Raw genomic sequence first — 12,977 nt, 5'->3', positions numbered from 1 at the left:
GACTCAATGTCTTTCTTCAGTTTTGGAAAATTCTTGGTCATAATCTCTTCAAATATTGCTTCTGTGCTATTGTCTATCTCCTCCTCTTCTAGGACTCCAATTGCATGTATGTTTTTACTTTTCACTGTGCCCCACAAGTCTCTTGTAATTCTTTATGTATCTTACATCCTTTTTTCTTTCCATTGCTTAGTCTGGGAATTTCCTACTGAACTTTTTTCAAGATGATGAATATTCTTTAGCTGTGACCAATCTGTTTTTTACCCACCTTTTGCTTTCTTAATTCAGTTTTGGTTTTATTTAGTTTAAAATTTCCATTTGGTGTTTTCTTGCAGACACCGGCTCTTAGATGAAATTATTATTCTTTTCATCAGTTTTCTTGAATGTAGATATCATAGATATAAAATTTCTCAGGTGTCTGACTGGCTCAGTCAGAGGAGCATGTGATTCTTGATCTCAGGGTCATGAGTTCAAGCCCCACGTGGAGTTCAGAGATTACCTAAGTAAATAAAACTTAAAAAAATAAAAATCTCTCCTTGTGGTTTTGATTTGTATTTCTCTAATTACGAGTGATGCCGAGCATCTTTTCATGTGTCTGTTAGCCATCTGGATGTCTTCTTTGGAGAAGTGTCTATTCATGTCTTTTGCCCCTTTCTTCACTGGATTATTTGTCTTTTGGGTGTTGAGTTTGAAAAGTTCTTTATAGATTTTGGATACTAACCCTTTATCTGATATGTTATTTGCAAATGTCTTCTCCCATTCCTTCAGTTGCCTTTTGGTTTTATTGATTGTTTCCTTCTCTGTGCAGAAGACTTTTATCTTGATGAGGTCCCAGTACTTCATTTTTGCTTTTGTTTCTCTTGCCTCTGGTGCAGCCACACTGGAAAATAGTAGTTAAAAATAGAACTACCCTATGACTCAGCAATTCCATTACTAGGTATTTATGCAAAGGATACAAAAATGCTGATTCAAAGGGGCATATGCACCCCAGTGTTTGCAGCAGTGCTATCAATAATAGACAAATTATGGAAAGAACCCAAATTTCCATCAGCATGATTAATGGATAAAGAAGATGTAGTACACACACACACACACACACACACACACACACACACACACACACAATGGAAAGTTACTTGGGCATCAAAAAGAATGAAATCTTGCCATTTGCAATAGCATGGATGGAACTAGGGTGTATTATGCTAAGTAAAATAAGTTAATAAGAGAAAGACAAATATATAATTTCCTCATATGTGAAATTTAAGCAACAAAACAGATGAACATGGGGAAGGGAAGGAAAAATAAAATAAGTTAAAAACAGAGAGGGGAGGCAAATCATCAGAGACTCTGAAATATAGAGAACACACAGGGTTGCTGGAAGGAGATTGGGCTAAATGGATGATGGGCATTAAGGAGGGCACTTGTTGAGATGAGCACTGAGTGTTACATGTAAGTGATGAATCACTAAATTCTACTCCTGAAACCAATACGACAATATATGTTAACTAACTTGAATCTAAATTAAAAAAACAAAAAACAAAAAAACAGTGGTGTTTGAGTGGCTCAGTCAGTTAGATGTCTGTCTTTGGCTCAGGTCATGATCTCATGGTTCATGGGTTCAAACCCCACATAGAGGTCTGCACTGACAACTCAGAGCCTGGAGCCTGCTTCAGATTCTGTGTATCTCTCTCTCTCTCTCTCTCTCTTCCCCTTCCCTGCTTGTGCTCTCTCACTCAAAAATAGATAAACATTAAACAAACAAATACATAATAAAAGAATAAAAATAAAAATTTCTAATACTGTTTCTAATTTATTTCTCTTGTCTTTTTTCACCCCATGTTGCTCCCCCTCTTGTGTCTTGGTTTGCCTGGTAATTTTTTATTAAACCCTTAGAAATTGTGTTTGAAAAATTCTAGAGTCTCTAAATGGTAACACTTTTCTTTTTAATGGGTTTGTTTACTGTCTAGCAGAGAGTGTAGGTATATACTATCTTGAGTGAATCAAGGATTGCAACAAGACTGGCTTCCAATCTTGGTAAGACCTTGTGTATATTTATAACGTGCTGTTAGAGAGTAGTCCTTTGGGGATCCTAACTGGAAGTTTTGGATGTTTACCAAGGTTTTTCTGTTTGTTTGTTTGTTTGTTTTTGTTTGTTTGTTTTTGGCAGTCCCTGAAGTCCAATTTTAATCTCTACAGCACCGTGATATTGCTAGTAGCTCTGTTCAGGTTCGCAGCCCCCTAACAGTTGCTTTATGCTTTCCTTCTCAGACTCTCAGTCTGCACTGCTTTTGATTTCAATGAATGCCTTAGTGGGTAAAGAGGCGCGGGCCATTTGGCTTACTTGTCTCTTCTGCCCTCTTTCTTGTGTCTTGAACCCTCCTCAGATCCATTATTCCTACTGGTTCCTTTGAATCCCATCTTCCAAACAAACGTACTGCTTCCCATTGCCTACACATGCTCCTAACATCTCCTTTTGTTTTCCTTATGTGGCTCCCTCCACTGAGACAACTCCTATGCTAGTATGTGAGCCTAATTGTTAAATTCGTCCTTGTGTTAAGAAGGGTGAGTGGAGGGGCACCTGGGTGGCTCAGTCCATTAAGTGTCCAACTCCTGGTTTGGGCCCAGGTCATGATCTCATGTTTCGTGAGTTTGAGCCCTGCATCTGGCTCCATGCTGACAGTGTGGAGTCTGCTTCGTATTCTCTCTCTCTCTCTCTCTCTCTCTCTCTCTCTCTCTCTCTGCCCCTCCCACACTCTCTTTTTCTTCAAATCAATAAACTTAAAAAAAAAAAAGAAGGGTGAGTGGTAACCTCTCTGAGAATCTAACCCCAAATAGACACCCTCTTTGAACTCTCCCTATACCTATTACATAATTTTTTCATAGCAATTCATTGAGATATTTGGATATGAATATAAAATCATCCTCTTTAGAGATTTTACCAATCTGCAAAATCCTTGAGGGAAGGATTGCTTTCATCTTTATATCCTTAGTACCTTAGGTTTATATGGCTTTTGTTTACTAAGTTGTTTCTACTGATGTTTATAGCTCTATGATAGTTACCTGATAATCTATATTCTCAAAATGCTCCTTAACTCAATTTGCTAATTCTACTCAGTATAGTTGATCTACATAATCTATCAAAATCTAAAAGCACCTAGCTTTTTTAAGAACTGCAAGTCTGAATCCTTAATGCTATCATCCTATATGAGAAACAAATAGAGTTTATACAATACTTTTGCTCTTGATAATTTTTGTGGACTGTTTCACCTAATTAGTGAGATTACTGGGAACAATTTAAATTTTTCTGTAGAATTTGTTCATTTATCATGAGATACTACCTCCTTAAAGAGGAACCATACATAGGTTGAGTTTAGTGGATCTTATTATTTTGAAGCCTTTTTCCTAGTATCTTTGCAAGAAATTAATACTAGCATATTTTTTAGGAATAAGTTCTGATCTTAGCACCTGATAATCCAAGCCATATATATTCAATTCCTCTAATGCTCTTAGGAGAGTACAGATAATACCTGTCATATTCACTACTGAATTCCAAGAGGTTTTCACAGAGCTTGGCACATAGTAAGTTCACAGTATACTTTTGCTGAATTGATGACTAAATCAATGATAAAATATTGCATACAAGTTCTCTAGTCATTAACACAGTGGTGATAAGAATTTGCCTCTAACCTTTCCCTTACAGGATGATCAAGAGTTCTGAAGAAACAACTGAATGTGATGAATAATTACATGCAGAAACAAGATTGAATATAAAGTATATAAAAATCCAAATTGTTGTTCAAGCGGATATAGTTTAGTACCTTTATAGACAATTGCCAAGCAACTTTATTTAACATGCTACTTCATCTTTTAATATTATTCTTTTTCAAAAGTGAAGCTGATGCAGGAAACTTACCAAGTATTTATAATGGAGTTAGTTGATTGGTCGTTCCAGCCATCAAAGTTTTCTGGGCCACGGTCAACTGTTCTTTGCTTTCTGGTACATAACTTTGTAATTGCAATAGAATACTTGCTGAAACACTTGAGGAGATCCCTAAAGAAATATTCCTTAGAAAGTTTTGATCTATTCTGTAATTGCTTCTGTACCAAAGATATAAATCAAACTAGTTTATTTTCATAACAAAAATTTCAACTTCTTATTTATCTGGATTCTAAAAGCTGTAAGAGATGTTCAATGAATAGCATAACACATTTCTTGCAGGCACCTAACCATCTCAAACTGTCAAGGGCACAGCAAATGGTGTTGATGGATGCTACGAGTGTTCAGAAGCTGGGCATCACAATCACCTGTGCAATGATCTGTATCAATACAGATCTCAGTCAATGTATATTAACACAGATTTTCAGGCCTCATCTGCTGAGATTCTGGTTAAGGATTACACAATTTTTATGTATTGAAAGTACTTAGACTAAAACAGAGATGTGTAAAAAAATAAAATCATAATGCTGAAGAGGACTTCACTCGGCTCTAATTCATCTCAAACTTCCAGCAGAAAAACCAAGCCCTCAGAGAGAGGTAAAACTCTCTCTCTTGTATAAATCCTATAGAAAGCCATTAATCAATTTCTCTTTACAATGTATCTTATTGTCTTTAACCTACTTTAAGATTAGCACCTTATATTTGTATACTATACATGCGTGTTTTCAGATGAGAACAGAGCATTTGAAATTAAGGGATGAAAGCCTTTTTTCCAGATATGTTCATTTTTGTCCACATCCATGGCACGTTCTGACCATTTTGGGTCTACCCAAGAATATCCACAAACACTTATCAGCCGGTAAAGTACAGATTTGGGAAGAGCTTTTTGCCTCTTTGTTCCCATAGTTATTGTCCAACACAAGCCTGTGAAAGCATCTGTGCTTTGGCTTGTTTACTGTGCATTCTCAATGCCTACAAATGCAAACAGACAGATTAGGAGAATAGGCAGCCGTTCCTTTTAGCAGGGCTTGTAAGTACCACACAAATTGCACCTCAAATGCCTTCAGGTGTGGAAAGAACTGCATCTCCTTTTGTGTAATTGTGAGGCCAATAATTAGCTTCAAGCTAAAGAGGGACTAGCGAGACTTCCTCTCTGATCAGACAGAGAGATAAGAGTGAAACACTACCTGACAGTTTGTCCGTGGTCCTCCGACGAAATGACAATTTTAATGGGCTATGATAAGCTCATTTACTTTAGAGGTAAAGGAAAACCCTTCACAATGAAACATTCCCAAGAACCGGGGAATTTAAAGCAAGTATCAAACATATTTATTGTGCTTATTGAATGACAGGGAAATTGGTAGATAAGGGGCAATGAGCCAGCACTGATACCTAACAAAAGGCGTGCTTTTTTTCTCCATGCTTTGGAACACAGAGGGAGAGGAAAACTGGGATCTAGAGTTATGGTTGGAAAGGGTATGCTGGAAGAGGTGTGTGGAGCACGTTGCAGAAATTGCAAATGCTAACTTTCTTCATTGGAGCCTGTCTACAGGCAACATTCGCAACTTGCCATGGGGAGGGGCTGTCTTGAAGCTGATGTCCTAAAAAGGAGGCTCCATTGCCACGATCCCTGGTTGTGCTAGGGATGTCTTGTTGAAGCACCATGTCGCTAAAGAGCAGTTTCCCATCAATAGCTTTCTTGGTCTCACACTCAGAAACCTGCAGTGGAAATAGAATACCTCTGCTCTTTTGCTGTGCACATGAAAGGAACAGGAGAGAGGTGGGAGTGTTCTGATCCTTTAAAACAAGCTCCCAAGCACTTCACTGTCTTGAAAAACCCTTGTGAAGCTCCCTACTCAAGCGCACGTCTGAGTGGCATTGTGCACAGTGCATTAACTCAACGCTTGCTCTGCACTTTACTTGCAGCCTGGTTGAAACAGCCACCTTTGTGAGTCCTTTGTGCCAGGAGCCCCCATTCTCCACCCTGGCAGCAGCATGTCAGCAGGGACAATGGAAGCCAGTACTTAACATGGGTTGACAAAAAGTTGGTAGAAAGAGTCTCCGTTCTGTTCCCTGCTTTTCCGTAGTCTCTTGCCCTAAGCAAGTCACTTGGCCTCCGGGTCCTCTGCTTCTGTCCCTGTATGTCAAAGGTATTGGACTGGTTGAATTTTAAAAGCATCATCATGTTTAAACCACCTCTGATTTTATTTCCCTGGGAATTATTTATACTCCCCAGAATTCTGGGCTCAAAAATGTAAATGCTAGTTTTGAATAGAGATTTAAAGTGTGTTTTGTCACCCACACCAGGGGAGACTGTGACTGAGCTGTTTGGGGAAGCAAATCCTTCCAGTATCCTTGCAAGGTGTTCTCCATTGTTTTGCAGGATTTAGCCCAGGGAAGGGAGATGAGCATTTAAGCTGAATGGCTGGGCTAGCCAGCAGCAGAGTGCAAGGATAGGGTTTGTTGAATAAGAGTTCAGCAGGCGTGACTGTTACCTTTTTATGTGAACCCACTCCCTGGATGTGTTCTTTACCTTTTCATGCCCTTTAAACTTTTTATTTTCATGGAAGTTACTTATACGATTCATTTAAAGATCAAAATGCTCTGGAAGGCATATTCTAATAATTATACAGCAGTTCCTGGTTCCCCTTCCCCTGCTGTTGATTCCAACTCCTCAGGCCAGTTGCCTCCCACTCTTCACCTCTCCTGCCATCTGCTTCCATTTTTCCATCAAAGCTTTTATGGCTGTAACTTGATTATTCAGCTTTGGACACTCATAAAGATGACTGGTACTGACCATACTAGTTCTTCTCTTCCTCCTGGGAGCATGGGAAGACTCCCAGTCTCCTTGGGGATTACATCAAGACCAAGAGAGATCTACTCGTGTGAGCAGAAAATGACAGAACAGATAAATGTACCCCTTTTTAAAGAATTTTTTTTCCCATTAGACACATTCGACCAGCCTGCCACTGGCTTGCTCCAGGCAGTACTGGCTTCTGCTGTCATCCTAGGGCTTCCTTCCTTATTGTCCTAGGAATTCCCTTCACTTCTTTCCTGTGTTGGATGCTCTGATTACAGAATCCCGACCATGATCTTGAGTCATTCTCTCATTTTGAGGGCTAACATCCTCAAATAGCCCCCTGAGAAAGGTGCCCATTCTCTTGGCCTTTACAGATTTAAACACTTTTATTCTTTTTGCTCTCATTTTAGTTAGGTTTCAGAAGAAACCTGAGATTAACGTGTCTATTCAGTTGTTTCACTCAACCAGTAAGAGGCAGGCCAGTGATTTCTTTGTAATATTTTTTTTAAATGTTTATTTATTTTTGACAAAGAGAGAGGCAGAGAGAGAAGGGACAGAGGCTCTGAAGCAGGCTCTGTACTGAGAGCAGAGAGCCCAACGTGAGGCTCAAACTCATGAACAGAATTGTGAGACCATGACCTGAGCCAAAGTCGGACGCTTAACCGACTGAGCCACCCAGGCGCCCCTCTTTGTAATATTAAACTCAACTTTGGATAAATGCCACATCAGTGTGAAGTAAATAAGGCTTACTGTACCCATTGGGGATACTGTCATGTTGATTTCCTCATAAGGGATGGCATGATTTTGTTCAAAATTATTTAGATATTAGATTGCTTTCTGCATTTCTAACCCCACACCAAAATTACACTCAGTGCTTTCTTCCCTGAAACCTATCCCTTCTCTTTTATCTTACAGAGATTGATAGCAATCATACCTACAATTAATCAGACCTTAAATCTCAGACATCTTTGGTTCCTCTTGCTCTCCAAGTCCATGTTCAGAAATACAGTATCCTTTCTATCCTACCTTTTTGCATTTGGTCCCACCTTTTTTTCTTTTCTTTTCTTTTCTTTTCTTTTCTTTTCTTTTCTTTTCTTTTCTTTTTTTCTTTTCTTTTCTCTTCTCTTCTTTTCTTTTCTTTTCCTTTCTTTTCTTTTTTAAGTTGGAAATCTATAAATCTATTAAACACCTTTCCTCATAAGTTGTTTGTAGGATCAGTTTTTAACTAAATGATGTAGATGACTTTTTTTGGCAAACAGTTGTTTCAAGACCCCATTTTAAGGCCATTTTCAGAGTTGTTCTCCCTCTTCATTTATTTTTATTTGAGTATAGTTGGAACACAGTGTTACATTGGCTTTAGGTATACAACTTAGTGACCTGAAAAGTTTACACATTACACTATGTCCATCACAAGTATAGCTACCGTCCTTTTTTTATGGCTGTGCAATATTCCATTATATATATCGCATTTTCCTTATCCAGTTGTCTATTGATAGGTACTTCAATAAGTTGCTTCTGTATCTTGGCTATTGTAAATAATGCTGCAGTAAACATTGGGGTGCATACATTTTTTTCAAATTAGTGTTTTCATTTTCTTTGGATAAATACCCAAGAGTGGAATTATTGGGTGATATGGTATATCTATTTTTAATTTCTTGAGGAAACTCCGTACTGTTTTCGAAAGTGCCTATACCATTAACCGTGTATGAGGGTTCCTTTTTCTCCACATCCTCACCAATACTTATTTCTTCTCGTTTTGATTTTAGCTGTTCTAACTGGTGTAAGGTGATTTTGCAGTTTTGATTTGCATTTCCCTAATGATTAGTGATGTTGAGTATCTTTTCATGTGTCTGTTGACCATCTGTGTGTCTTCTTTGGAAAATTGTCTATTCAAGTCCTCTAACCATTTTTAATCAGATTTTTTTGGTGTTGAATTGTATTTGTTCTTTATATATTTTAGATATTACCACCTTTTATTTTTATTGCAATGCCTACACTTTGTTCAACTCTTGTTACAGCTCAGCCAGATTTCTGGGGCCTAACAAAAAAAAGTGGGTGACTTCAGCTGCAAGAAACAAAGGATGGACTGGAAGAGGCATTATCTTAATTACAGTTTTTTTCTTAGTTTATTTACTTATTTTTGAGAGAGACAGAGACAGCACAAGTGGGCGAGGGGCAGAGAGAGAGGGAGTGAGAGAATCCCAAACAGACCCAATGCAGGGCTTAAACCCATGAACCTGTGAGATCATGCCCTGAGCTGAAACCAGGGGTGAGATGCTTAAGTGACTGAGCCATTTATATACTATAAATTGGGTATAGACTATACCCAATTATAGCTTAAATGTAATTAAAATGTATTAAATTCTAACTCCCCAATCAAAAAAGAACTCCAGAGGTAGGCAGTTGCTGGATTGGTTAGCAGCTCAATGATGTCATTAAGGACCCACAGGCTTTGCTATCTTCTGTTCTGCTATTCTAAGTGTGTCAGTAGTAGCTACCTAGTCACAAAATGGCTGCTACAGTGCTATCACAAATTCTTCCCAGTCCCCTAGTCCCAATTTGACTTGTCCCTCCTGTGTTTCAGGAACTATCTACATTCTTCCTTCTGTTATAATTAATAGTGGATATATCTACTTTTTCGGATAATGAGTTTTTTAATGGAAGCAACTTGAAACTATATGTATCCTCACAGTGTCTTGCTCATAAGAGGTGTCAATAAATGTACACTGGGTTAAATTAATTTACATTGTGGAACTCAGGGTACTTGAAAACAACTCTAACTCCAGACATTCCGCCAACCTTCAAAGTGTCCTAATGAACTTATCTCTCACTAACATGAGCTAATCTCATTCTTCTTGGAGGGATTTTACTCTGTGAATGGCATATTGATGTTTCGCTGGAATGCAATTTACAGATTTGGAATTCCAAGAAGTTCAAAGTAAACAGAATAGACCAATTGGAGTGATTTAAAACAAACAGTATTAGAGATGTGCTTGCATTCTGAACAAAGTCAAGTGCTGAAGGAATACTCATGGAAGGTGTTGATTTATCCATCTCTCATCCTTAGACAGCTTTAAACACTGAAGACAAGGATTGTTCTTTCATGTTACTTTACCTTTGTTAAGTCATTCAACTAATTAACTCATTCATTCAAAGGACACTGAATACATACTATGTAAAAACAATTTATAGTTTTTATACAGGAACATGCAGCCAAGTATATTAATAGTTATAACATGTTTGTCAATAGCTGTAGCTTAAGTTTATTTCTCCAGTTACTTGAGTAGGGTTGGTATAAAGGGAATGAAAGAGAGCCATGGAACATTTCTTAAATACAGGGTCTCTTGTGCCAGGTACAAGATCTCAGGTACTTCCTGAGCTGTCTGTACCCACAATGGACCTTCCTACATGAAAGATTAAACCCCACACATTTAGGTCTGTTGTTTGCTTCTAGATGTTTCCCACCAGTGACTTTTAACTTTCCTGAGCTAAGGAAAAAACTGGTGCCTACTTTCCTGTAGACCTTTTCATTGGGTTTTCATAGGATTCTCCTGGTGTGCCCTTGCTGCTTACACTCATCAGAAGTAATTGCTTATGGGGCGCCTGGGTGGTTCAGTCGGTTAAGCGTCCAACTTCAGCTCAGTTCATGATCTCACGGTTCATGAATTCGAGCCCCACGTCGGGTTCTGTGCAACAGCTCGGAGCCTGGAGCCTGCTTCAGATTCTGTGTCTCTCCCTCTCTCTTTGCCCCTCCCCTGCTCACACTCTGTCTCTCTCTTTCTCAAAAAATAAACATTAAAAAATTTAAAAAAAAGAAGTAATGGCTTACTTCTCAATCTCCATCTAATTATAAACACATCTATTCTATGAGATCATAAGGGTTTTTTTGGTGTTTATTCCTAGCTACTGATCATTTGCAACAATTATCTTCTAATAAATATTATTTAACAGGGAAGATATTTTCATTCAATGTCCTTTTATTATATAAACTTTCCATGCCTCAGTTTCTCCTCTGTAAAATAATAGTCATGCCTAGCACAGGGTTGTTGAGAAATTAATACACGTAAACCATTAGGACACTTCTCTATAGATGGCTCACGCTCACTACGTGCTGGTTAGTACAAGTAGATTTTAAGTCATAATTAACACATTTTTAAAATGTCTACTCACCTACAAAATTAAAGTCAAGTATCACTGAATTATTGGAAGACACTGACTAGATTTTGTATCTTTCTCCAACCTGAAGATTTAAAGTGATGTTATTAAAAACTTGAAAAAAAAATAGGTTTTTCTAAGTCTTACTCCTCTCCAAAGACCCTTCCGGCCTTGCATTGTGGATGATGCAAGTATATGTTATTGCTATATTTTTAAAGCACCAATGTCATTTTCATTTTAAAAATCACTGTTAGTATTTTATGTGTATGAAATCTTAGGTCAGTTTATACATGGACCACCAACAATAGCCAGATTTAGTTAATTTTTTTAATCAGTTAAATTTGTTTTTCAAAAGAACACAACTTAGTTATTAAAAATAAAATGAAATATTCATTTGGTTATTGTTAACAATTTTCATTTGATTCATTATAAGACTGTTATTTAAACTATTAGAATTCTGTACTTTGGATTTTTCATTATAATTACAGTGTTAGGAATTAATAGTAGATTCTTATATTGCAAGTATCACAAATTTTGACATTTCTGTCCTGATTTCACTTCTGAAGTCTCTGCATTTTCAGTTTTTTTTTTAATCATTTTAATAAAAATTCTTGTAACAGAAGAAAGTTATTGAGGTTGTCCACTACGGGGAAGATGTCAGCTTCAAGTAAAATGGAAATTTTGAGAATGAATTTTGTCAACTGAATGTAGCAAAGGGTATTTAGTCGTGAACATTTAAAAGAACAGGATTGTCTTTCTAAGCTAGTCACATTCTTGTAAAATAGCCACGTTTTGAAACAGAAACATTAGGATTGTTTAGTTTTCTCTGAAGCAGCATGTTTGGTAAACAGATGGAGAGAATGGGAACATTTTTCAGCTTCCTGCAAAGCCTTTCGATGCATGACTGCACATCATCTCTACAAAGAGAAAATACAAATGAGAGCAACAACTTCAAAACTGTCCAAACACATACATTTGTCAGAAATACAAAAATGACGGAAAAGACCTCTTGTTATCATCAGTTATTATCCTTCATTAGACTCTGACTTTATTTGAAATGGTAGATTTTTTTCCCTGTGTGTTTTAGAGCTTCTTTGATGTAGCAGTGGAAAAAATAATAAAGGTTAACCTTAATTTTTCTGATTCAGAGTTTTATCGGAGTTTAAAATGCAGCCACCCAAGTTTTTCAACAAAACACACAAATATAGAGAGCAAGATAAAAAGTAATATCAACACTAGAGTTAAGATTAATAAGCTATTTCCACAAGATAGCCAGAAATTTTAGTTCCTTCCACAGGGGGGAAGGGCACAGGATGAGGAAAAATAGTTGGGGAGCTTCCAGGTTGGTGAATGTGTGGACACTGGCACAGTGGTGTGGCTGGAAGGCACGGAGGCTTTGTACCCTTTTCCCCGAGCCTTGACCTACGTATCTCTTCCATCTGGCTGTTCCCGAGTTACAGATTTTTTATAACAAACCAGTAATCTATCTGAGACATTGTGCCCTGACTTCTGATTGCTGTCAGGATGTGGCCCCTACTCTTTTTTTTTTTTTTTAAATTTATGGTAAGTGGCATTAATGTTTTTTTGTTTGTTTTGTTTTTTCCCTTTTTCAATTTTTTATTTAAATTCTAGCTAGTTAAAAATTTCAGGAGTAGAATTCAGTGACTCATTGGTTGTATACAACACCCAGTGCTCATCATGACAAGTGCCCTCCTAATACCCATCATCCACTTAGCCCATCTCCCCCCACCTCCCTCCATCAAACCTCAGTTTGTTCTCTATCTTTAAGAGTCTCTTATGGTTTCTCTCCCCCCAACTTCTCTCTTTCTCTCTCTTTAAGTTTACTTATTTATTTTGAGAGAAAGAGCAAGAGCTGGGGACGGGCAGTGAGAGAGTGGGAGAGAGAGAGTCCCAAGCAGACTCCATGCTGTCAGCATGGAGCCGGTCGCAGGGCTCAATCTCACGGACTGTGAGATCATGACCTGAGCTGAAATCAGCAGTTGGACTGTCAGTGAAGTGAACCACCCAGGTGCCCCTGGCATCTGCCTTCGATAAAAATAAAAACCTGAGAAGTCTGGTTTTAAGAGC

This window comes from Panthera leo, chromosome B2, assembly GCF_018350215.1.
Source record: "Panthera leo isolate Ple1 chromosome B2, P.leo_Ple1_pat1.1, whole genome shotgun sequence".
Lineage (NCBI taxonomy): Eukaryota > Metazoa > Chordata > Mammalia > Carnivora > Felidae > Panthera > Panthera leo.
Note: the sequence above shows the minus strand (reverse complement) of the source record.